General features: G+C 47.7%; 1 protein-coding gene across 9 annotated transcripts in view; it reads right to left on the bottom strand.

Moving 5' to 3' along the window:
• The window catches only part of LZTS2 (leucine zipper tumor suppressor 2), a 62415-nt gene that overhangs the window by 15115 nt on the left and 22522 nt on the right, over nt 1-24778 (bottom strand). The window contains exon 1 of one of the 9 annotated variants that reach the window (XM_035132923.3): nt 16920-17036. The exons of the other annotated variants lie outside the window; for them this stretch is intronic. The gene's annotated coding sequence lies outside the window, so the exon portion shown is untranslated. Of the gene's footprint in view, nt 1-16919; nt 17037-24778 lie in introns of those variants that run through there. 9 annotated transcript variants of the gene reach the window in all.

The following is a 24778-nucleotide window of genomic DNA, read 5'->3' as shown; positions in this document are numbered from 1 at the left end:
CATGAGGGAGGAAAGGGCACTTATCACAGCATAACAACTCCCTGACAAGCTGCCTCCAGACATTTGCTCCCAACAGGGTCTGGCCGGTATCCTCTCATGCACTCCGTGAAATTCTAGTCCCAACGGGGTTCTGCTTGAGGCCAGGAGGAAGCAAGGCAACCTTAGAGGGTGGTGGGACATCGAGTGCTGAGTGACAGCTGTACAGAGGTGATACGACTTGCAGCAAATGGTCAAGCTGCTAGGCGCTCTTGTTCCACAGGTCTGCCTTTCCTATGCTTCCCCAAATATATGCTCAGCCCTAAGCATCTGCTCTCTGTCTTCTCTGCAGAAAGCTGGCAGAAAGGAAAGGGCATTATCCCAAATGCAGCCAAGAATTGCCCCTGCTCTCAAGAACAGGGCTGATCAAAAAACAGCAAGGGCAGAGGAACACTTGGCAAGGGAGTCGAGAGGTGATTTACTGTTGTTAACTGTCCCGAGAATATCACCTTTATTCTCAATACTATATAAACAATTTGTATACTTCTTAACTACAAATGTCTCTAGGCAGCTTTCATTTGCAGATAACTATCTAGTCCTCATCTTGGGTACAAAGAAAAATCTGAAGACCCTTAGAGCTCAGAAGGCAAGCCGAGTGAACTCAGACTTGACACGAGAGTTTTGCATTTAAAGATGCATTTAAAGATACATAAGCCCATCGTATAACTGAGAGGCTGGCAAAGAGATCTGAGATTTTTTTTGGGGGGGGGTCTTTGCCAGCTGACAAGGGTCCCACTACCTCCTTGCCCCACAGAGCTAATGTCATGGTTGCTGCCCTCAGGAGAGCCCTGGAAAGGAAGATTGTGAATGGAGGGTTAATTAAAAGGAACCAAGGTGGTTGGAGGGGAGAAGGAGAAAACAGCTTTCTGTTCTCTTCCACATCCATTCACTCGCACTGTGCAGAGCACGGAAAAGCTTTTTAGAAGCAAGGTGGGGATATGGTGTGTGAGGAACAGTAGACAATCTGCAAAAAGTCACAGCTCAGCTCCATTTCTCTAATCCAAAACTTGGGAACACAAACTCAAGTACGGTTGGATTCCAAATAGTTTGCGTTAACAACACCATCATATATGCAGAAGTACAAGAAAGGTTTGTTCTTATTTCCACCCTGCCAATGCATATCCATGGGCACCACTTTGAATCTGATTCTAGTGTTGCCTGCCCAGGCATTTCTTTGGCTTGATCAAGGAGGAAGGGGGAAAAAATTGGTTGGGGGTGGGGGGGGGGGTTGAAGCCCACCTGCCACCAATTCTATCCATGCCCACTGGCTGTCCACCCTGGCCATAAGGCTTCCAAACTGCAACAGGGAATTGCTGAATCTGAATTCCAGATTGCTGAATACAAACGCATTGCTTTGTGCACATGCTGTGGCAAGGGACCATTGCTTAGCGGCAGAGGACATGCACTGCAACCAGAGGTTTCCAAGTTCAGTCCTTGGCCTCCCCAGTTAAAAAAAGGTGATGGGAGAAGACCTCTGCCTGAGTACCTGGAATGCTGCTCCCAATGAGAGTACACGATACTGGGCTACATGGACAAACAGACAGACCTCATATACATTTTAGCTCCATGCTCACACTTCCACTAGTGTCAAACAGAATCACATGTGCAGAAAGCAATTGTTGCACTCCAGTGCTGCTTGAGGGCTTCCTATAGGCATCTGGTTGGCCACTGTGAGAACAGGATGCAGGATTAAATGGGCCTTTTGCTTGATCCAGCAGGGCTCTCCTTATGTTCTATATAAGCATGCCTTCGAAGTGTGGAAAGCCAAGGCCTTTAAAAAACAAATCCCTGATTGTGGATGTCCCCGTAGAGGAAGCAATATGGACAGCTCAGCTCCCAGTCCAGATGGCATAAATAATAAGATAGCAAATAATTAAGCTGCTGAGTCTATAGCTTTGGAGCTGGAATTCCCAAGTGCCTACAGGAAATTGTTCAGGGCAGATGGGGAGCTAAGGGGCTAGATGAATGGCCACCGTTTGCACTTGCTGCAGAGAACACCAGAATAGAATCAATGTCCTTTCCAGTTAGCTTAGGCTTCCTATCCATAGACAAGGGATTATTCAGTTCCTACTCCAAGCCGGCACAGACTAGTTTATAAAGCTGCCAGATTTTAACTCAAAGGTAGCTGCATGGCAGGGTTAACTCAATTCAACGTTCGCTACAATTTGCAATTGGAATCTATTCAAGAGAGAAAGCAATTTCGAAGAGGAAAATAGCCTGTTGTTTAGTCGTTTAGTCGTGTCCGACTCTTCGTGACCCCATGGACCATAGCACGCCAGGCACTCCTGTCTTGCACTGCCTCCCGTAGTTTGGTCAAACTCATGTTCGTAGCTTCGAGAACACTGTCCAACCATCTTGTCCTCTGTCGTCCCCTTCTCCTAGTGCCCTCAATCTTTCCCAACATCAGGGTCTTTTCCAAGGATTCTTCTCTTCTCATGAGGTGGCCAAAGTAGGAAGTATTCGAAGAGGAAAATAGCCTACAGAGCCTGAAACAGCACAGACAATGAGCTGCCCGTACAGGCCAGATCAGAGATGATGCAAAATTCATCCGCTGCCTGCTGCAGCACAGCCAAAAAATTAGGAAATGTTCCACAAGTGTAAATGGCATTAACTTTGGTTAAAGAATACCCTTCCCACTCAAAAGGTAATAAGAATAAGAATAAGAATAAAATGTTTTCTTATCCACCTTTCACCATAAAGTCCCAGGGCATCTTGCAGCAATGTTAAAAATATGATTTAAAAATCAGATCGAACTATTTACAATCAAAAGAATAGGTTGGGTTCTAAAAACATCCATCTCAGGTGTCAAAGGCATATTCAGCATAATCTGATGTACCTCTATAGGGAAGGAATCCCACAGCAGAGGCTGCCACAGAAACTATTCTCTTCCAGGTCACCCTAACCTCTGAGATAGGAAGATAGGAACTGCTGCCTTATACAGAATCAGACCGTTGGCCCATCTAGCTCAGTACTGTACACACTGACCAGCAGCAGCTCTCCAGAGTTTCAGGCAGGAAGTCTCTCCCAACTCTTACCTGGAGATGCCAAGGATTGAACCTAGGAGCCACTACATGGCCCTGGGGGCGGCAGATCTACCAAGGGCCCATCTGTTGACCTTAACACCTGAGAGGGCCTCTAGGGAATGAAGCAATCTTTCAGGTATTTTGGGCCTCAGCTTTAATCCAGGGATAGGGAACCAAATCTGGGTCTCCAGGTCTTTCCATCTGACACTAGAGACTTTCCTCAGACCACATAAATGCCAATGCCCGCTGTGTCAGTGGCCCTACTCCACCCCATCCTTGAGTGCTTTTGCTTGGCTGGAATGTGTCCTTAAACTGTGGCAATACCTCTTACTTGCCTAGATGGAGAAGAAGAAGAGTTTGGATTTGATATCCCGGTTTATCACTACCCTAAGGAGTCTCAAAGCGGCTAACATTCTCCTTTCCCTTCCTCTCCCACAACAAACACTCTGTGAGGTGGGTGAGGCTGAGAGATTTCAAAGTGTGACTAGCCCAAGGTCACCCAGCAGCTGTATGTGGGGGAGCAGAGACACGAACCCAGTTCACCAGATTACAAGACTACCGCTCTTAACCACTACACCACACTGGAGAGGCAGGTGTAGAAACCTCTGAATTGTGCACCTATTGTACGGAGGAAAGAATCACACCTGTTGCTCCATCCACTTTGCCACTGGGGGACCCAGGCGGCGCTGTGGGCTAAAACCACTGAGCCTAGGGCTTGCTGATCAGAAGGTCGGCGGTTCAAATCCCTGTGACGGGGTGAGCTCCCGTTGCTTGGTCCCAGCTCCTGCCAACCTAGCAGTTCGAAAGCACGTCAAAATGCAAGTAGATAAATAGGAACCGCTACAGCGGGAAGGTAAACGGCGTTTCCATGTGCTGATCTGGTTTGCCAGAAGCGGCTTTGTCATGCTGGCCACATGACCTGGAAGCTATACGCTGGCTCCCTCGGCCAATAATGTGAGATGAGCGCGCAACCCCAGAGTCGGTCACGACTGGACCTAATGGTCAGGGGTCCCTTTACCTTTACCTTTACACCCACTGTAGGTATGCCCCCAGAATGTTGCCTATGAGAGTATGTTGAATTGGGCCCAGTAACAAGCTGGCCATCAGCACAGCTGATTCAAAACTGGGGGTTTTCAAGTTCTAAATTGTAGAATTAGAAGGAACCATGAGGGTCATCTAGTCCTCTAACGAAGGAGTATTTTGCCCAATGTGGGGCTCAACCTTGTGACCCTAAGATTAAGTGTCTCAGGCTCTACCAACTGAGCCATGTTAGTATAATGGAACCCCATCCGGTAATCTGGCTAGTGTATTTTCGGCCAGCTGAAGTTTTTGAGTAATCTTCAAGAACACCTCCATGTAGCATGTGCTGCAGTAATCCGATCTGGAAGTTACCAGGGCATAGATTGTGCAGTGGCCAAGTCGTCTCTGTCCAAAAGCGGCCTGCTGAGCTCCCCATCAAATGAAATAATGAACCAGGGCATTAAATGTTTAACAAGATTCTGAAAGGGAATGGAGATGCGGTTCTGATAACCAAATTTATCAAGATCAGAGAGCCAGAGTCTTCTGCCTGACAGCTAAGGCCAGCCTCCTCACAGCGGGAGCTGAGCCATTTTTGTGCAGCTGAAATTCTCAGAATGCTAAGCTTCCCTTTTTTTCCGATAGCTTAGCCTTCATGGCTGAGAGAAGATAGAAAGCATAGAAGTGTTTCCGTAATAGCTCACAAAAGCAGAATGAAAGAACCCACCTTACATGATATTTCCTTAATCTCCTCACAGGATTGGAGAGAACAAAGATTTTTGAGCATGCGAGTTTCTCAACCATCCCAAATAGTTGGAAAATGCCATGCCTCAGTGACAGAGGACATAACCTGCACGCAAAAGATCTCATATTTAACCCCCAGCATCTCCAGCTACAAGGTCCCAGGACATCTTCAAGACTGCAACACAGAGTAGACCAGGGATGGAGGGAACCTCAGGACCAGGAGACTATGCAACACCCAAGTCTCCCTATCTGAGTCTGAGCCTTAGGATCTTTCCCATGCTACATCCTCTCCCTACCCTACCCACCCCTCCCTACTTAGGGCCAGCCCTGCCATTAGGTATGGTGAGATCACTACCTCAGGCAGTAGAAATCCCTGAGGCAGCATCCCCATGGTCACCCCACCAGCGTCAGAAGTGGCAGGGCACACAACAGACAGAGGCAGTAGCAGTGGCAGGTGGGGGGGGGAAGAGAGTGGTGGCAGCAGCAAGGCAGCAATTCCCATATTGCCTCAGGCGGCAAAATGGGATGTGCCACCCCTGCCCCTTCTTCACACACACCCTGAGTGTTTTTACCTGGCTGGAATGTGAACTCTCTAGTAATGCCCCCTGCTTGCATTGGTATACAATGGAGGGAGGACAGCATGGGGTTTGTGGGTGTGTGGGGATATAGAATAAATAATAATAATAGAAACTAGGCTACCATATAAAGGTAAAATTTACACTAATTTCTCCACCCACTTTTGCAGCTGGCCCCACCCCAGCTGGCCCCTAGAAGACATGGCTGGCCTTGGGTTCCCCACTCTCAAAGTAGACAACAGTGAGCCAGAAGGAGCAATGGTCCGACACGAAGGCAGCACCCTCTATATCAGGGGTCAGCAAACTTTTTCCGCAGGGGGCCGGTCCACTGTCCCTCAGAGCTTGTGGGGGGCCGGACTATATTTTGGAAAAAAATATGAACGAATTCCTATGCCCCACAAATAACCCAGAGATGCATTTTAAATAAAAGGACACATTCTACTTATGTAAAAACACGCTGATTCCCGGACCGTCTGGGGGCCGGATTGAGAAGGCAACTGGGCCACATCCGGCCCCCGGGCCTTAATTTGTGGACCCCTGCTCTATAGCCATATGCCACTGGCAATTTGGGGTTATTTTAAAGGATTCCCACTCACCCACCCCCCGGTCATTTGAGTGACAGACACAATACAGAGCTAAACTAGGTATCCATATGTTTATTCGCCCATTTGCCCATAAAATCTTACTTTTTGCACCAAAATGAGCACATGAAGAACAAAAAAGGCCCCCATCCTGTCTTAACTCACCATATTCAGCCACTTAAGGCTGCTTGCCTCTCACAGCCTGGCTCACTTCTGGTATCCAAGCCAGGCTGATGGAAAACAGCTTAAAGCAGTCAAGCATAGCATGGCAAGGCAAGGCAAGGGACAGGTTTCGTTTTGCCCCCCCCTGACCCTCGTGTTGATATAGGAAAGCAGGAGACAGCCCCTGACCCTCTCCAACACTTGAGTAGTGTATTCTGTTAGTGTATAACAAGCACACACATATCTGTTTTAGCCCACAGAATCAGAGATGTGTGACACATGCTGAGAAATTGCAGTTAGCATTGAAAGGAAAGTTCATTTACAGCAAGCAGACAACAATCCGCCCTTTGTCAACCCCCTTATGCATCACCCAAGGATACTGAATTTGATGCTTCCACAAACTTTAACAGAGGCATCTAGCAGACAGATTCTCCGCCACCCCAGTCTTTCTGCCAAAATGAAAGATGCTGATTTTTGTGCAATGTGCTATACAGCATCAGTTCACTGGTTGCTGGCAAAGCATTCTAAAGATGGTGTTTTCAAAGTTTGACTCCTGAACTGGCTTTATATCTATCGACTACGACTTGTGCTCAGCGCATTCAGCCCTCTGGACACTTTCCAAACATGTCCCATCCTGCTGATCAACAAGAACTAGAAAAGGGGCAGCCAAAGTTGTTAAGGCTGCAAGCTCTCATCATCTCTGACCATTGCCAGTGCTGGTTGTGGCTGATGGGTGCAAGAGTCCAAAAACACCCAGAGGGCTCACATTGGCTAGGCCAGAACTAAGGAATACAGCGCAATTTTCACAGAAGTACAGGATGGAAAGCTGCTCTGCTCTGGGGGTTGTTTCTTCCTTTTAATGATCACCACTGCTGTCTCTAACCAGAGGAGGAACGACTGCTGGGAAGTGCGCAGAAAGAAGAAACGCCATAGTCCACCTGCATCAGCACAACCAGACACCTTCATCTGCTCCAGCTGCAACAAAACATATCTCTCCTGTATCGTCTCTACAGCTACAGCAGCAGCTGTAACTCCCCAGCAGTTTAACTTCACCCCCGAAGGCACATTCTTCCATTGTCTCCCAAGACAGACAGATGCTAACCAACCCTACCAGCACAAGTTATTAAGCCAGAGGGATCATTGGCATGAATCCCAACTGAATATATCCCATGCTTCCTGCCTGTCCATCCCTCCCCACCCTTTCAAGCACTGGAAGGAGACACATGGAAAGGAACATCTTGAAATGAACCCAGGACAGCAGAGTGCTCATATAAGAATGTATGTATATTTTGAAGAAAACAACAGCCAGGTTCTTACATAACTTGTTGAAGTGGCCATGTTTGCACGAACCAGTAAGCCAGAGTTTGCGGTCTATTACAGCTTATTGTGAAAAAGCAGCGAGTTCGTGCACATTGCCCAATCATGTCTGCTTCGCTCCCCAGCCTGGTGAAGGAGGAGATTGCATCTAAACCATGGATTGTGGTGTATTATTCCCTAACAAGTCCCAATCAGCAAATCAACCACGAACCGTGGGTTAAGGTTGGCTCATTAACATTGCTTGTTAAGGAGCAACAAACCAGGGTCTGTGGGTTCAGACATAACAATAAGCCAAGTATTCCCAGACTGTTTACCACACTCATGTCAGGGAAGGAGTGAAGCAGGAACTAGTGTGCAGGATGCACCAACACACGGCTTGTTCACAACAAACCACAAAAAGTCAGAAAGTTTGGCTTGCCAATAAATGCCAAGGCAGCCACTGTGGCCCAGTTGAAATGTATTTACAAACAAGAGTTTGGTGCTTATTTATTTTCTCCTTTGTCCTCACAATGCCAGTGCTTTAAAGGGGCAGGATCTTTTTTTGGCTAGTCAAATGCCCACCTCTAGGTTTCATTATCACAAAAGGAGCGCAACTCAAAAGGCAAAGTATGAAAACATCCTAAAATCATGCCAGAGACATTATCCCCATCTAAGTCTATTCTTTTATTTGCATTACTGTTAGGCTGCCGTATGACAAGAAGTTCTCTGAGCAGCCTAAGAGTTGCCAAAACAACACATAAGTGTACTCGAGACACAATAATCTGTATGTCATCTAACACATGAGTTCAAGAAGCATTTATAAGCTGAATTTCAGGGATATCCAGAGAAGGGAGCCCATTTTCCACAGTCCATCCATCTAGGGAGCCATGCCCTCCCTCACCCACCCCACACTTGCTGCTTGCTCCTCTTCATCCAGGATAGGCATCTGCCTGGAAACCGGATCTTTGTTTCCATGCAGGCCCCTGCTGCTCCAGGCCCTGTTTGATGTCAGGATCCTCTTGTCCTTAACATAATCAACATCTCCCAGCAACCGCCAAGCTAAGGGATTATGGGAGAAATAATCCACCAGCAGGAACAGCAGCAGAAGCTGAAGTTGGGAGACAAAAAGCTCCTGTTTTCATGCAAATGTTGGCCTGAACCAATGAGCCTGGGACTCCAGGGAGGTCCCGAATTTGACCTCACAGCTGGGCCACTCTCAGAGACAAGAGCCTAAGAAAGTTGCAGATTGTACCACTCAGGCCTAGCACCTGGGAAACCCATTATGCAAGGCAGGAGACCACAGCAAGCAGGTCAGTTCAAGAGAGATGAGGCTCTTGGGAGTTTTTCTTTCTTTCTGCAGGATGGGTGGGGGTGTCACAAATATTTCAGTGAACAAAGTCTCACAAAATGGGATTTATAGTTTCAAAACTGCTGAGGAATTAAACTATTCCATCATGAGGAATAGACTTTTTTCTATTTTAAGTAAATAGCTTAATAGAATCTGTAAGGTCCAAGCGTTAGGTAAGTTTATATTAAAAGAGCTCCTCCTAAAAAAAAAAACACCAACATACATTCTACTACTATCCCCTCTACATTTAAAAGAGCAAGAGAAAACTGCCTTAAGAAATGCTGGATAAAATTCTAAAACCCTCATCACCCCAATGCTTATAAATCTGATATTGTTTCGTTAGAGGTTGGTCCTAATGTCTGACAATTTTTAATACCTGTCAAACCCAGATCACCAGGATCAATCCAACAGAGGTCTTATTTTAAAATGACTGTTTATTTCTTCTACCAGAAAATCCTTAGATATGTCAACGCTGAAATAATTCATTCTAGGGAAATCCCAACCTCTTTATTGCCAAGGGATTCAAAGCAGCACCTAGAAAGTTGCACTATTTTACCTGCATGTATTAGCATTTATAGCACCTGGAAAGTTGTGTGGATAGTAAATAGAACAGGCAAAATAATGTTCAAATCCTGGAACAGACATGTTGCTGAACATCCTTCAGTTATCTCCTCTGTTTAATTTTTGTTTGAAAATCTGAAGTAATGGCAGGAAAGCATATTAAAATTTCCTAATTAAAAAGTAAGGTAAAGGGGCCCCTGACCATCAGGTCCAGTCGTGTCTGACTCTGGGGTTGCGGCGCTCATCTCGCTCTATAGGCCGAGGGAGCCAGCGTTTGTCCGCAGACAGCTTCTGGGTCATGTGGCCAGCATGACAAAGCTGCTTCTGGCGAACCAGAGCAGCGCAGGGAAACGCCATTTACCTTCCCGCTGGAGCGGTCCCTATTTATCTACTTGCACTTTGATGTGCTTTCGAACTGCTAAGTGGGCAGGAGCTGGGACCGAGCAACGGGAGCTCACCCCGTTGCAGGGATTCAAACCGCCGACCTTCTGATCAGCAAGCCCTAGACTCTGTGGTTTAACCCACAGCGCCACCTGGGTCCCTTAGTACTTAAAAAGTACTAAGCATTATTATTTGAGACTTCCACTTTGACCTGATTTTCAAAAGGTTAATTCATGATGCCTATTAAGTCTAGATTTGAGAAAGCCTGGCTGCGGCTGATGGAGTCCAAGAACTCTGGAGGGCACCAGTTTGGGAAAGGCTGTTCCACAGGTTCTGACTCCCAAGCCAGAAATTCATTGGGATGCACTATAGTGGATTTCAGAGTAGAATCGTTGCTTATTTATTTCACAAGGATATGCTTTGTGAGTTCAACACCCTCAGGTTTGTGAACATGGATGGCACAGTCAGCTGCAGTTCTTTTCTAGACCGTTTACATGGTCAAATGGGATCAGACAGTACCTTCCACACACCACCACCAGGGCTTCCTTTGCTCTGGATGTCAAGAATTTGTGAGCATGACCCCATCAAAACAGCCACATTTCTTTTTAGAGGATTCAGAAGATTTTGTTTATGCTTGGTGTCTTATAAGCATTGGAAACTCCCATTGTTCTAGGCACATTTTGTGACAAGGAATTTCATTAGCGCGAGCAGTTTCTGAGCTGTGGACACAGTACTGGGCCTAAGATTTCAGATTAAAGCTGCAGAGTGGAAGGAAAGGAGGACCTTTTTCTGCATCCCCACTTCCAGCCACTCTCTGAAAGCTGGAGAAAAGACCCTCTTAAGAATTTTTTATTATTATGTAATCAAAACAGCCACCAACATAACAAATATACATGCAAACATACAAATATACAGATTACTTACAAAGACACAAACACCTACATTCCATTTCAATACCATACCAATATTAATATCATCCAAATTAATTCTAGACAATTTATGACTTATTAGAGCAAAAAATATAAATATAAAAAAGAAAAAAATTAGTCCTAATAATCTTGGTTCTTTAACGTCCCCATTCTTAAGAATATTTGGGGGGGCAGGCAGGGGAAGCATGGCTTTGTTGGATTTTTGTTGTTGTTGTTGTTTTCTGCAGTCTTCAGATGAGGACTAGACCATGTGAAATATGAATATAAGATTTTAGCTGCAGTTCATTCATTTTCCAGCTTTGTATTCTTGTTATTTTAAAAGTGTGCCTAGACATTCCATTGTTGCACCCATAACCTAGATTTAAAGTGCCATTAGCTCCTAGCTTTCATACCTCAGTTTCTAACACTGCCTCTCTCTAGTCTAGTCAAACATATAGGGTCCCTGATAATTTGTTGCTGTTTCCTGTAGAGCACTGGGTGATTTGATTATCTTGAGCCAAATACTCACTTTGGTACTTTACATTGCTGTGCTTTCCTACCCCCACAAGGAATCTATAAAGAAATAACTCAACAGGAACATATTCGACATGTTCAGCAGTGGAAAGGACCCCTTTGGGAGGTGGTGGACTCTCCTTCCTTGGAGGTTTTTAAGCAGAGGTTGGATGGTCATCTGTCATGGGTGCTTTAGTTGAGATTCCTGCATTGGGGGGGTTGGACTAGATGACCCTTGTGGTCACTTCCAACTCTACGGTTCTATAATATGAAGCTGCCTCATACTGAGTCAGGCCATTGGGCCATCTAGCTCAGTATTGTCTACACTGACTGGCAGCAGCTCTCCAGGTTTTCAGGCAGGGGATCTCTCCCATCCTTACCTACAGATTTCGAGAGTTGAACCTGCAGCCAACACTGCATGCAACAAAGGTGCTCTATCACTAAAGTCAAGAAGACCCATCTCCTAACACAGAATCTTTGGCAACACAGTATGGTGCAATTATCAATGGCCCCTCTGACACAAGGGGATGTTGTATGCAGGCAGATGCTGTAGGACACAGAGAACAGCACACTGTGGGACAGAGATGCCACCTACCAAAAGAACAAAGCTGGACCAATCTGCCGGAGGGCATCCCAACCCTTTAAGTGCAGATCCACTCTCCCCAGCATGAGGGCGGGCCATGTGATAGCTGCACACATGACAAGCTAATGAGTTATGATCACTAGGAGCGCTGGATGGATGTGGAGTGACAGGCCGCCCAGAAGAGCAGCCTAGTGCACACTGATCGGGGCAGCATTCAGTCGGGGGCACGGCTGGGTCAACCCAGCAGGGTTCCTCTCCACACACACATTCCACATAAAGCCATGGAGAGGAGGAGCTATCCTCACTCTCTTGTTGAGCCTAGGGAGTAAGGATTTCATCCCACATGATGACCTGGGCTGGCACAGGAGGACCAAAAGCTGCCAGGTGATGTCCCTGCACCAGGTTTTTTCCCCCAGGAAAGCTGTACAATTAACACGGAGACCCTTCAGAAAAGAAGAGAAGGGGGAATGAACAGGTACAAGCAGAAGAAGACATGGCCTTCTTAGCACTATTGAACCCTGCAAGTACTTGACACATCATAACTACATAGCATAAGCAGATAGAATCATAGAGTTGGAAGAGACCACAAGGGCCATCCAGTCCAACCCCCTGCCAAGCAGGAAACACCATCAAAGCATTCTTGGCATATGCCTGTCAAGCCTCCGCTTAAAGACCTCCAAAGAAGGAGACTCCACCACACTCCTTGGTAGCAAATTCCACTGCTGAACAGCTCTTACTGTCCCAAACTCCCCCAGTCCTCTGAAATGGAGGTATGCTGACATCAGATCCAGGGAGCCAGCAGCTGGCCACACTCAGGTACTCCCAAGCCCAAGGTCTTGCAATCCTAGGTTAGCCCAATCATAGTGGCAAACTGGATATGCGGGTACCACAATTCCAGCGGCATCTGCCTCAGCTATGTAAATACTTGCAGGCAGAGAGAAATGTGCTGTGTTGCACTTTTGGGAGGAGGAGGAGGAGCACAAAGCAAGCTCAGCGACTCATGGGACGGGCAGGGTTCCCAACATTCCAGGGGGCACGGCCTGGTTGCTAACTGATCTCTGGAACACAGGCCCAGTTGTCAAGAGGAAGAAAGGAGTTACGGTACTTTGAAAATTAAAATGAGAAAGCAGAATTCCAATCAACTCTTGATCATTGCATATGGTGGCACTGCGGTGGTACTCAGCATACAGTTAAGCGTGGTTGTGGGGGGGGTTGGAGAGGGGATTTTAATTCGCTGACTGTAGCAAAGCCTGGGGTCAGTGCTGCCCACCACCGTACAAGTTTAAACAGCAGGAAGTCAAAAGATGAATTGGCAGATAAACAATTTAAATAGAGGGCCAGCTGCAGAGAGCCTTAATCCCAACTAGCTGCAACATGTTAACCAAAATAGTTCGCTTTTACATAGCATTTTAGAGAGTTTAAAATGTATCGCATATATTAGTTCAGTAATGATGCTTCACAAGGTAAGATCAGCCTTATGATACCCATTTTGCAGAGGAGGGGCTGAGGCTGAGAGAGTACTGGTTTGTTAAGACCTCTGAGTTTGCTGCAAAGGAAACATTTGCATGAAGGACTTCAGAGTTCACACCTTATACACTTCAATACACTTGCCTTGTAAATAAGCCAACAAAAGTTCGTTTTTCAAGAATATTACTAGCCTGCATTCCCATGCTTGCCATAGAAGTGGAGAAGTCATATTCTGCAATCCCACACATGGAAATGTAGGCTTCTACCCTCCTAACAAGCTAGCCACAAGAAAGAAAGAAAGAAAGAAAGAAAGAAAGAAAGAAAGAAAGAAAGAAAGAAAGAAAGAAAGAAAGAAAGAAAGAAAGAAAGAAAACCTTCTACCAAGTGGACTGGAAGCCAGAGGATGAAAGTATTGACTGCTCCTCTGGCCCCCCTCTGCATTTCACTATGCTGAAGGCATAACCCCTTGTTGATGTGGGTCATGCTTCTGGACCATGTTGGAAATCCATGCTTATCCTCCACTGGAAGACAAAAAAAGAAGCCCCCTTCCACCACCATTTCTCCCAAACCACTCTCAGCACTCAGAGGCTTCTTTTCCCACAATTCAGCAGCGGAGGGCAGCACCTATGGCCATCAGGGGTCCCCAGACAAAGGCCCGGGGGCCGGATGCGGCCCAATCACCTTCTAAATCCGGCCCGCGGATGGTCCAGGAATCAGCATGTTTTTACATGAGTAGAATGTGTTCTTTTATTTAAGATGCACCTCTGGGTTATTTGTGGGGCCTGCCTGGTGTTTTTACATGAGTAGAATGTGGTCCTTTTATTTAAAATGCATCTCTGGGTTATTTGTGGGGCATATGAATTCATTCATATATATTTTTTCAAAATATAGTCCGGCCCCCCACAAGGTCTGAGGGACAGTGGACCGGCCCCCTGCTGAAAAAGTTTGCTGACCCCTGCTCTAGATATAGTTGTACTTCAACTCCCATCAGCCATAGCCTGCACTGTCAACAATCGGGGGTGATGAGAGTTGTAACCCAGCAATGACCACAGCCCCCACTCCCAATGATTTGGAATAAAATGTGCCACTTTGTGCATGGCACCTGAATAAGTCTAGCAAAGCCTTCAAGGGAGAGAAGCCTGCTGCCTCCACTTCTTAGCATCGGTCTGAAGCTGTGTGCCTGTATAACAACGCTGCCCAGCGAACAAGACACTGCAGGGAGGGGAGGGGAGGTCGGTCAGGGCTATACCCTCCCTTCCCCCTTCTATTTCACTTCAAAGCAGGGAGCGGAGGCATCTGCTGAAGCTATCAAGCCTGTCCAGCCCAAAGCAGAGGAACAAAGAACATGATCAGAGAGCAAGCAGACTCTTACCCTTCCACAGTCCCCCTCCTCCTCTCAACTCTGCCAGCAGAATGTACCCAAGAAAAAGCTGCTTCCCCCCCCCCACTTTGCATGCACGGATGCACCCATCACCAAAGATTCCCTAAATCTCAGCCCTGGCAGTCTGAGCACTGTAGAGGCTTCCTGGCCCTTCAATGCTTTTCTCTCCTGTCCATCGTTCACCTGTCCTGGAACTGAAAGCTGCAAATGGCAGTGCTTTGCCCAGACTTTTCCAAGCCCTGCAGGACCAAACTGCCAGCAGCAGAGAGTTTTAAAAGTTTCAGGGCTTTCAGGTTCTTGTTTATAGAGAATGGTGATTGCCCCTTACAGGAGAGTCCCTACCGCAAACAGGCTCAAGCTGGATCTGAAAAAACACCATATACAGAGTCAACAATCCAAACACAATGAGTTGTGATGAATGGTTCCAGTTGTCTGTCCTCTTCACAAACACAAAGAGGCCACCTCATTTCTCCAGGAAATGTAATTAACACACACAGTCGCCTCTTGGGAGTCCAGCTCACTCACATGTACCCCCCAATGACAGAAAAAGAGAGAACAGAATAAGATAATTCATAGAATCAAAGAGCTGGAAGTGAGATGGCTTAGAGCAGTGGTGCCCTCCAGATATTGCTGGACTTTGCTGAGCGGGTCAGACCAGGACTGTGGAAACCCAGGTCTCCAACTCCCCATCCAACTACAAAGCTTTAGGGCAATTCTGGACCCGTCTCTCAGCCTAGCCTGCAGGGTTGTTGTGAAGTTAAAAATTGGAGGACATACATATATTCATTCCTGAATTCCTTGAAGGCAAGATATAAATGCACCTTATTATCACATTCTTGTACTAGAGAGGATCTTTTATAGTTAATGCTTCTGATATTAGCCCACAACACCCACTGTTCTTCCACATTCAAACAAAAATCTCCAGGGCTTATCGCAGTCAGCCACCACAGCTAGATGCAGAAAGAGGAGCTGACAGAAACACACCTACAACAGGGAAAGCCAGCATTGTTTGGTCTGCCCAGTGCAACGCACATGCTTCCAGCATAATATGCAACTGTGTGCATATAAACACATTCAAAGAGCCTTTTCAGCTATTGCACATGCTCCTACAGGATGCTTGGGGAGCATGTCCCAGTATCAACACTGGACGGTTTCCTCATTGGCCTCCCCACACCTGTGCTGAAAATAGCAACCTACACTTACCCCCCCCTACAATTTCCTCACACCATGCACACCTGTCTCCAGCATTGAGAGACTAACACTCTGTCCCAGACCCTACATACGACCTCTGAACTCCAGCTCCCATCAGCCCCAGCCACCATGGCCAATGACAGGGAATGATGGGACCTGTGGTCCTACTACATCCGGAGAGCCCCCCTGCTCTGCACAGTATCATCCAAGGGCTTTGCATATACGCTATCCTGGCTGCTGGGGTCACTCTGGGGTTCCCTTGGGGCATCCACAGTCCTCTCCCTGGGGGCAGCTGGAAGACTAGCCCAAATGCTCAGAGCAAGCACCTGCAATGGACTCTCAACAGGCATAAAGCCCAACCCAAACCATACAGGGGAGGGAGGGCTCTGGCACACAGCCTGGCCTCCATCAACCCAGGTTCCTGGCACAGATCCAGAGCACCGGGGATGTGGAGGAGGAGGCCACGGCCAAACTTTCCCCATGAATGAAAGGAGGGAGAGGGAGAAGCCCACTAGGCCAGACCAACAAGCTCATTGGCTGGCAAGAGGCTGCCCCGTGACGAAGAGGGAGAAAGGGGCACCTTCACGCGCGCCACAAGCCCGGCAGCGCAGACTCCCGCTTCTCCGCTGCCCTTTCATGGAGAAAGTAACGCGAAGGAACAACATTACGCGCTCAGAAACCGACTCACCGCCGGGACAAGAGGCAGCGGCGCCACTCCTTTCCCACAGCGGGAGACCCAAGTCGACGGATGGCGAAGGGAGAATGTGATTCCAGCAGGCAGATGGAGAGGGAAGCGGGGGGGGGGGCATTTATAGCAACATCGCCGGCCTGCTTCCGACTCCACGCAACAACAAAGATCGCCGCGGCGGGACCACGCAGCCAACTCAGCCCCCTTCAGGAAGGGAGATGGACGGGGGAAGCAGAGGAGCGACCCGTCGCTGGAGAAAGGAATCCCGAAAGAGGCTCCCAAGCAAGCCCCCTCGGTCGCCAACTGTAACTCAGCGCCCAAATCGGCTGGTCTTTTTTTTTGGCGGGGGGGGGGGGCAGCTCTCCTCTTCTGATCTTTCTGGGCCCCAAAACGAATTCCGCCCGTCTCCCACCCACCCACCGGAAAGTGGATCGCGACCCCCCGCTGCCCGACTTGCCCCGCACCTGGCCTGGCCGCCTCCATGGTGCCTGTCCGCCGCTGGGCCGCTACGGGGCACAGTTCCCCCGGCCGGCTCGCAGCGCCGCCGCGTCTCGACAAGTTTGAACAGGCTCCTCCCCTCGGCTAACCGGGACTCTCGTGTCTCGGACCCGCCCCCTACCCTACTTCTCCGCCCAGCCCCACTTTCCTCCTCCCTTTCCCCCACCCCCACCGACTCGGCCTGGCCTGAGACACGCGCGCAAAACGACGAGCGGGCGCTCGGAGCGCCTCTCCACCCAGGGGCCCAATTCAGTCGCCTGGTGGTGTACCGCGCGCGACTGACTTTTTTGCATCCGCACATCGCCAACCGTAAGCGATGTAGAGTAGGAGAGCGCGCGCGCACAACTGCAACTGCTGTGTAACTTTAGCGCCTGCTAATGTGCTCGACGCTATACATGACAATGTACCTCCGAGGCTCTAAACACCCTCCATCCGACTGCGAGACTCTTTGCCCACTCACCAAACACTAAGCTGGGCAACGGTGGTTGCATAACCGCCTTTCCCCACTTATCTCTGACTTCCCCTTGTTTATTTTTCAAAGGTGACTGGCTACAAAGGTGAGCAAGACTCCTGCATCTTCAATAGTTCTGTCGCTTGCAAGATTTTTGGTACATGCAGCTTGTCACGCAGGAAAATGGGGTGGAGGGGAGAGACTGCATATATCTGCCAGAAATCCATCTTCTTTTAAAGGTGCAATGAGGCTTGCTCTCCTTTGTAAATTGGTAATTCTCCGAAAGTTGAGAAAGAATCCCTTGGGAAGAGATTGGCTTCACACACACACACACACACACACACACACACACACACACACACGATCTCTGTGGAAGTTCCACTATGTGCCTGGAGCTCCTCCCCCTAAAGGGCTGCCCCGTTCATTTCACTGCAGTGGCATTGGAAGTTTCAAAGAATGTACAGTAAAGGCATCTCTCCCAGGAAGGATAACGTAAGCTCATTGGTAGAGCATCAGCCTTGCATGAAGGTCCCAGGTTCAGGTATGGCTGGGAATGCGCCCCCCCCCGCATTTGAAACTCTGGAGAGCTGCTGCCAGTCAATGCAGACCACACTGAACCAGATAGGTCATTGGTCAGACTGTATAAAGCAAGCTTCCTGTGCTCCTGCAAACTAGTGCTCAGAGTAAACACTAAGCTCATGTCATCTTGCCTATGCATCCTTCCCCATCCACAACTGCCACCAGTTTCTTACCCCTAAGCTGCTCCATGCCCACTTCTATCCATCCCTGGGCTCCCCTCTCACGGCTGCAGTAGGTAGGTCTCTCCAAGCTGTGGAGATCTGTCCCTGGGTCTGGGCATGTGTGTACCATTCCTGTCCCCAGCCCATGCCAGCCATTCAGCTGTGCAGGCCAGGAAGTCAGTCACACACACACGCTGCTGCCTGATCTCGTTTTGTACATCTGCCACAGAGGAAGCAGCTCATTGCATTGGCTGCAGCAAGCAAGGACCCAGGAATATGGCCGCATGCAAGACTCTGCCTGCTGCTGTGCTGTCGCTTGCAATTGAGGAGATGGAGCCAAGACAGATGGCAAGCCGAGTACAGGTGCAGGCAGGCCTTTCCCCAGATGGTGATATTCCACCCCCCACCCAAATAGTTGTCCTCATCCTCAAGCCTGGCCGAATCCTTTTGAACACATCTCCCACTATTATTTAAGCACCTCCCCCCGCCAAAGAACCAGTGATCCCCATAAATTGCTCCCTCCTTCAGCCACTAGAGGGCGCCATTGATTTACATAATCTTTCAGGGATATTCCTCTGACGGCTCACTGCCCCCTGCTCCAATAATGTGCTCGTGCAGGATTTTTAACTCGCCTCAAACCTTAGCATTTCAAAACAAATAATAGTTCCTTAAAGTCATTCACTTGGGAACTTCCCAGCTCTAATATTGTACCAGTTTCAACAGATGACAATCCTGGGAGCACAAACCTGCTCCACTTTTGCCTGTCTGGCCCCAGGGCATGTGGGGTGACAGGTCTTCCAATGCTCATTTTAGATATTTTATTTGCCATCATTCATTAAGCATATGGAGGTATATGCAAACTTTTAAATCAGCTTAGGTCTAAATTGGTTTATAAAAACCACTACTTGTTTGTTGTTTACCCTGCCTTGAACCCCCTAAAGGAAAGTTATTCTGCAGGCAGAGGATTGGGGCCCCTCTCTGGACGAAGAAGAACAAAACTCTCCACTGACTATGCTCTCCCCAACTCATCTGCTCCTGATGAGTTAGAATAGTCCAGCTGTATCTGACGTTGCACGAGAGGTTGCTTCTTGCAAAATAATAATAAATTGAATATATGTGTGTAAAATAAATGGCTGGATTTAAAAAAGAAAAGAAAAGAAGCTCTCTATATTGGACAAACAGGCCAAACCCCATGCCAAAGGATAAATGGACATAAATCTGACATCAGGAATCACAAGACAGAGAAACCAGTAGGAAAACACTTCAATCTCCCAGGACATTCTATACAAGATCTCAGAGTAGCTGTTTTATTACAGAAAAATTTCAGAAACAGACTGGAAAGAGAAGTAGCTGAATTGCAACTCATTACCAAGCTTAAAACCATGGAGAGACCTGGTCTGAATAAGGACACTGGATTCTTATCTCATTATACATGACAAAGCTTTCTTTAGCACCTCAGCCCTTGCTTTTTCCTGCAAAACCAATTGCAGTCGTTAACAGTCATCAACAGGTTTACCACTCCTATCAGCCAATCACCCATTCCCACCACCCTTCTGAGTAATACCCCTCCCCACCCTCTCACTATATATAAGGGTCTGGTGACTTCTGTTTCAGTGTATCTGAAGAAGTGTGCATGCACACAAAAGCTCATACCTACCTATGACAAACTTAGTTGGTCTCTAAGGTGCTACTGGAAGGATTTTTTTATTTTGTTTTGGCTGCGTCAGACCAACACGGCTACCTGCCTGTAACTAGTACATAAAGGAGAGAGAAGGCCTTTAAGTTGCCCGTTGATAGTTAGCACTGGGACAGCAGACTGAGCGGGCACATAGACCACCTCATTGCACTTCACAGAATCACAGAATCCAGTCCAATCCCCGACAATGGTCAGGGATTATGTGAGCTGTTGGGTCAACAACATCTGGAGGACCCCAGGCTAGCTTATCCTAGGTGCTGGACTTCAGCAGATTCTGAATTAACAGCAACGGAGGGAATGACAGATAGCGGTGGGAGGAAGGAGTCCTCACATCACAGGGAGAACAAATAAACATGGAGGTACATAGGCAGAGCGGCAGAGCACAGGTGGGAGTTCAGGAAGGTGCCTTATACCAAGCCAGATCATTGGTCCATCTTGCTATTATAAACACTGCCTGGCAGTCTATCCAAAGATCCAGGGATGGAACATTTTTGCATGCAACATGTGCACTCTACCACTGAGCCAAGGCCCTTCTCCTATGCAGTACCACCGGCAATACAGTTCGATACAGTTATCACTGGCCCTGCTGTCACAATGCGATGCTGCATGAAGAACAAGCCAGGTGCTACACAGAGCTCCATATGCTCCACACTGACTGGCAGGTGCTCTCCAAGGTCTTGGGGTCTTTTCTAATCCCGCCTGGAGAGGCCAGAGAGCAAACCTCAAATGCCCTTGCATGCTCTACCTCTGAGCAGCGGCTTTTTCTCGGAAAAGGGGAAAACTCTGATTTAGTGGGGACTCTGGTATGGAATCTCAAGGGTTATGGGGTAGGATCACTGGAAGATCAAGAGCCCTTTGGCCTTTGTTTGCTTCTGAGCCTCTACACTCACTGCCAGCAATGCTCTGGCACCGCGAGGCATTTGCAGTGAGCCCCTGATGTTGCCACCCCCTCATCTGTTCAAGAATGCCAGGCGGCTTCAGGACTGGCTGGCAGAGTAGATATATCTGTGTCCTGCTTGCCGATCAGAGAAGACAGGCCTGCCCACATCTTCCTTGTCACGAGGCTGCTCCAGGCCTTGGTGTTTAGTTGCTCTTTGGATTTCTGCTTCTTCAAACAGAAGTACATCCCTCAACCCCCTGGTGTGACTGTGGCAGCCATATGATTCGCCCAGCAGCTGTTCCTGGAAATTTACTGGAGAATCTTGCTATTTGGTAGATATTGGGGGGGGGAGGACACATGGGAGGGGCTTCTCTTAAAGGCCTATGACACCAATAGTGGAGAAATGTTATTTGGTCAGCAGTGTTGTATTTGGAACAAGGGCAGATTCAAATCCCTACTTGCCCACAGGACCCAACCCATCTCATGCCACTGGTTTTGAGCACTGGTTGATTGTAAAGAACTGAAAATGCCCCAAATATCAGATTGTTAGAACTCTTTAAACCTGGTCTTTTCCATATACCAGCCAAAAAAGTTAGGCAGGGAGAAAAATCAAAGTCTCATTCACTTATGAACTACAGGAAATGTTTCTGATACATTATTTCCCTGTATTGGGAAAATTTTAATTTCTGATGTTTTGCAGTTTTTTTTATATGTGCTGTAAGCTGCTCAGAGTGGCTGGGGAAACCCAGCCAGATGGGCAGGGTAAAAACAATTACAATAATATTTCCATCTTCTTATAACAGCCTAGCAAAGTAGGTAGTTTTTAGCGCATGCCATTAACATTTACACTACATCAGCTCTCCATCTGTACAAAGTTTAAAGTGATTTCAAGGGGACTGTTCTACAACAGGCCAGAAAACAAACACCTTGGAACACCCACTGGTGATTTCTTATTTGTCTGTTGGGAACTATGGCACTAAGATATGGCCCGAGTGTATTCAGAGATATGGCTAGTTTTCTGATGATGTCTCTCTGAAATGTTTCAAGTGCTCCTACTACATTATTACTCCTGAAGGAGAGCTTTTGCTCCCAGGCAGCCCAATCCTGTGTAAGTGTCCTCAGAAGTAAGCCCCACTTGGTTCAGTGGGGCTTACTGCCTAGTTAGTATGCTTAGGATGCAGTCAGTCATAAGAGTTACACAACTCAAAGGAAAGTACTCAGCGAGCAATAGACTGCCCTTGATCTACCACTAGAGGGCAGAATGTTAGTTAAGCTGAAGTTCCCAGACTGCTACACATTTTTGCCTGTTTCTGACAGATGTTAACAATCTGTAGTCCTGCTTTCAGAGGTCTGCCCTGTATGAGTTTTCTTCCTGTCTTCACCAACCTAGTGCCTTTCAGAAGCTTTGGGCTACAGCTCTCATCAATCCCAGCCAGCAAGTCTTTGTAATGTAATCCAGGATGTCCTCCCTCCCTCCCTCCCAAATCCTCGCCTCCTTCACCCTAAGAGAATTCACCAGGCTGGGCAAACACCAGATGGGGAGAGCACTCCACCCATAGCACATCACACTCTCCAGCCCAAAGCCTCACATGACAGGATGGAATCCATCATGTGCCGCCAGTCATGTGCTTACAGAGCACATTAAAGCCTAGTAAATGTTTAAACCCCTTCAAAATCTGGCCTAGGCAACCTATCCAGCTGCGCAGGTTTGGCTGGTGAAACGATGACCAACTTTAGCAGCTCACTGGGGGGAGTGGGGCAGAATCATAGCTGGAAGGAGACGAACAACATACCTCTCAAATATTTCTGCTGTGCCACCCAAGCAGAACAGTGTCACAAGAAAAATGTTAGAGCAATCACATTGGGTGAAGACCTCAAGGTGGGTGAGTCAACATTCAGAACTAGCTTTCAAATTCCATACCTTACTGCCAATAGTTTGAACGGAGATGAAATAAATCTTCCAGCTTGGAAAAGGATTAAGGTTGACAAGCATTACCAAGGGCTCATCCAGACTTCCGCTTGCCTCATTGCTCCCCCACCCACCCACCCCCAGGAGAAAACCCCAATCTTTACCGCTGAATTGGAGCAAACGTCAATCAGGTTTTCTGTAGATTGATGTTTGTGCCAATTCAGCACTAAAGAGCACTTTAAAGCCAATTCAGCAGGGGAAATGAAAAACTGCTCAGACCCATGATTTCTAGGCATGGGACAAGCGGAAATGTGTCCCAAGAGAAAGCTGGTATTTTGATAACTAAATTACTGAAAAGTGGACTACATTTATAACCAGCTGTTTCATACCAAGAGTTGCTCAGGTGTTCAAAGAAATGAAAGTGCAGTTTTGAAATCAGTGGTTAAAATCAGTACAGTTTCAAAACTTTCTAAACAAAAGTATTCTATTTACTTACTTACTTACTTACTTACTTACTTACTTACTTACTTACTTACTTATCAATCTAAGTAAAGGGGCGCCTGACCATCAGGTCCAGTCATGTCCGACTCTGGGGTTGCGGCGCTCATCTCGCTCTATAGGCCGAGGGAGCCAGCGTTTGTCCGCAGACAGCTTCCGGGTCATGTGGCCAGCATGACAAAGCTGCTTCTGGCAAACCAGAGCAGTGCACAGAAACGCCGTTTACCTTCCCGCCAGAGCGGTCCCTATTTATCTACTTGCACTTTGATGTGCTTTCGAACTGCTAGGTGGGCAGGAGCTGGGACTGAGCAACGGGAGCTCACCCCGTCACAGGGATTCGAACCGCCGACCTTCTAATCAGCAAGCCCTAGACTCTGTGGTTTAACCCACAGCGCCACCTGGGTCCCCTACTTATCTATCTATCTATCTGTCTATCAGTATTTATATACTGCTTCATCATCAAAACATTTAGATAGTTCACACAGAATATAAACTAGTGTTTCTCAAACTTTGGCCCCCAGGTATTGCTGGACTACAACTCCCATCATTCCTAACTAGCAAGACCAGTGGTCAGGGATTATGGGAGATGTAGTTCAAAAATATCTGGGGAACCAAGGCTTAGAAAGGCTGCTTTAGAATTACAGAAATGCAGAGCTGGAAGGTACCCTGAGCATCCTCTAGTCCAACCCCCTGCAATGCAGGAATATGCAGCTGTCTCATATGAGGATCGAACCTGCAACGTTGGCATTAACAGCACCGTGCTCTAGCCAACTGAGCTATCCAGGCATATTTAGGAAGAGCCATTTATAAATAGTTACAGTCCTTGCACAGTCGCAAAGGGAAGTGGCCAACCACCGGGGGCGGGGGCAGGCAGGCAATTTCACCCAGGCTTTAAAAGATGACATCCTTTGTTAAGAGAAGCTCTGCAAACTTTGGAGCTGAAGCTACAGCCCCTTCATTAAACAAATCTGGGCAAAGCAAACGAACAAAGCCAAGGCTGTTTTCCCAGTTGGAAAACACGGGGGAGGCTTGGAATTAAGGCACGGAGCCTCTGCAGAGACTTGCTTCAGAGCCCATGGGAGGCGAGAGGAGGCTTTGGGGCCAAGAATCTACCATGCACAAGGTGGATTCCCAGGCTGCCTCTCCCTGAGACCCGGGCTGTTCTTCTTCACCCTTCCTTCTTTCCAAATTCCTTCCACTACACAATACAGAGAAGGACAAGGAAAGAAAAAGGGTTACGTGACAGTCCTTCAAGCTGCCATCTGTGGCATGAGGTGGGCTAGTCTTTCTGCCGTGGCACCGCCACTTGCTCGGCAGGACCAGAAGGGGACAAGGCAGTGTGGTTGCAGGGGCTTCCACTGCATAGGACTCACGTTGCATTTTCCAGAACAGAAGGGAACTTAACAGGCCAGGAAGAAGGCCTGCAGGGCAGTGTGGAGTAGTGGTTAGTGTGCTGGAATGGCAGGCCAGTTACTGCAGAACAGGGGTTCTTGAAAGCTTAATTTGGGTGAGGAAAAAGAAGCCTTTTGTTGTCTATTAGAAAGAACATAGGAAGCTGATTTATACTGAGTGAGACCGTTGGTCTCTGTAGCTCAATATTGTCTACTCTGACTGGCAGCAGCTTTCTGGGGTTTCAAGAGGGATGCTCTTA

Source organism: Zootoca vivipara, chromosome 5, assembly GCF_965207765.1.
Source record: "Zootoca vivipara chromosome 5, rZooViv2.hap1.1, whole genome shotgun sequence".
In the NCBI taxonomy this organism is placed as follows: Eukaryota; Metazoa; Chordata; class Lepidosauria; order Squamata; family Lacertidae; genus Zootoca; species Zootoca vivipara.
The sequence above is the reverse complement of the archived record's forward strand: the minus strand, read 5'-3'. Positions and strand labels throughout refer to the sequence as shown.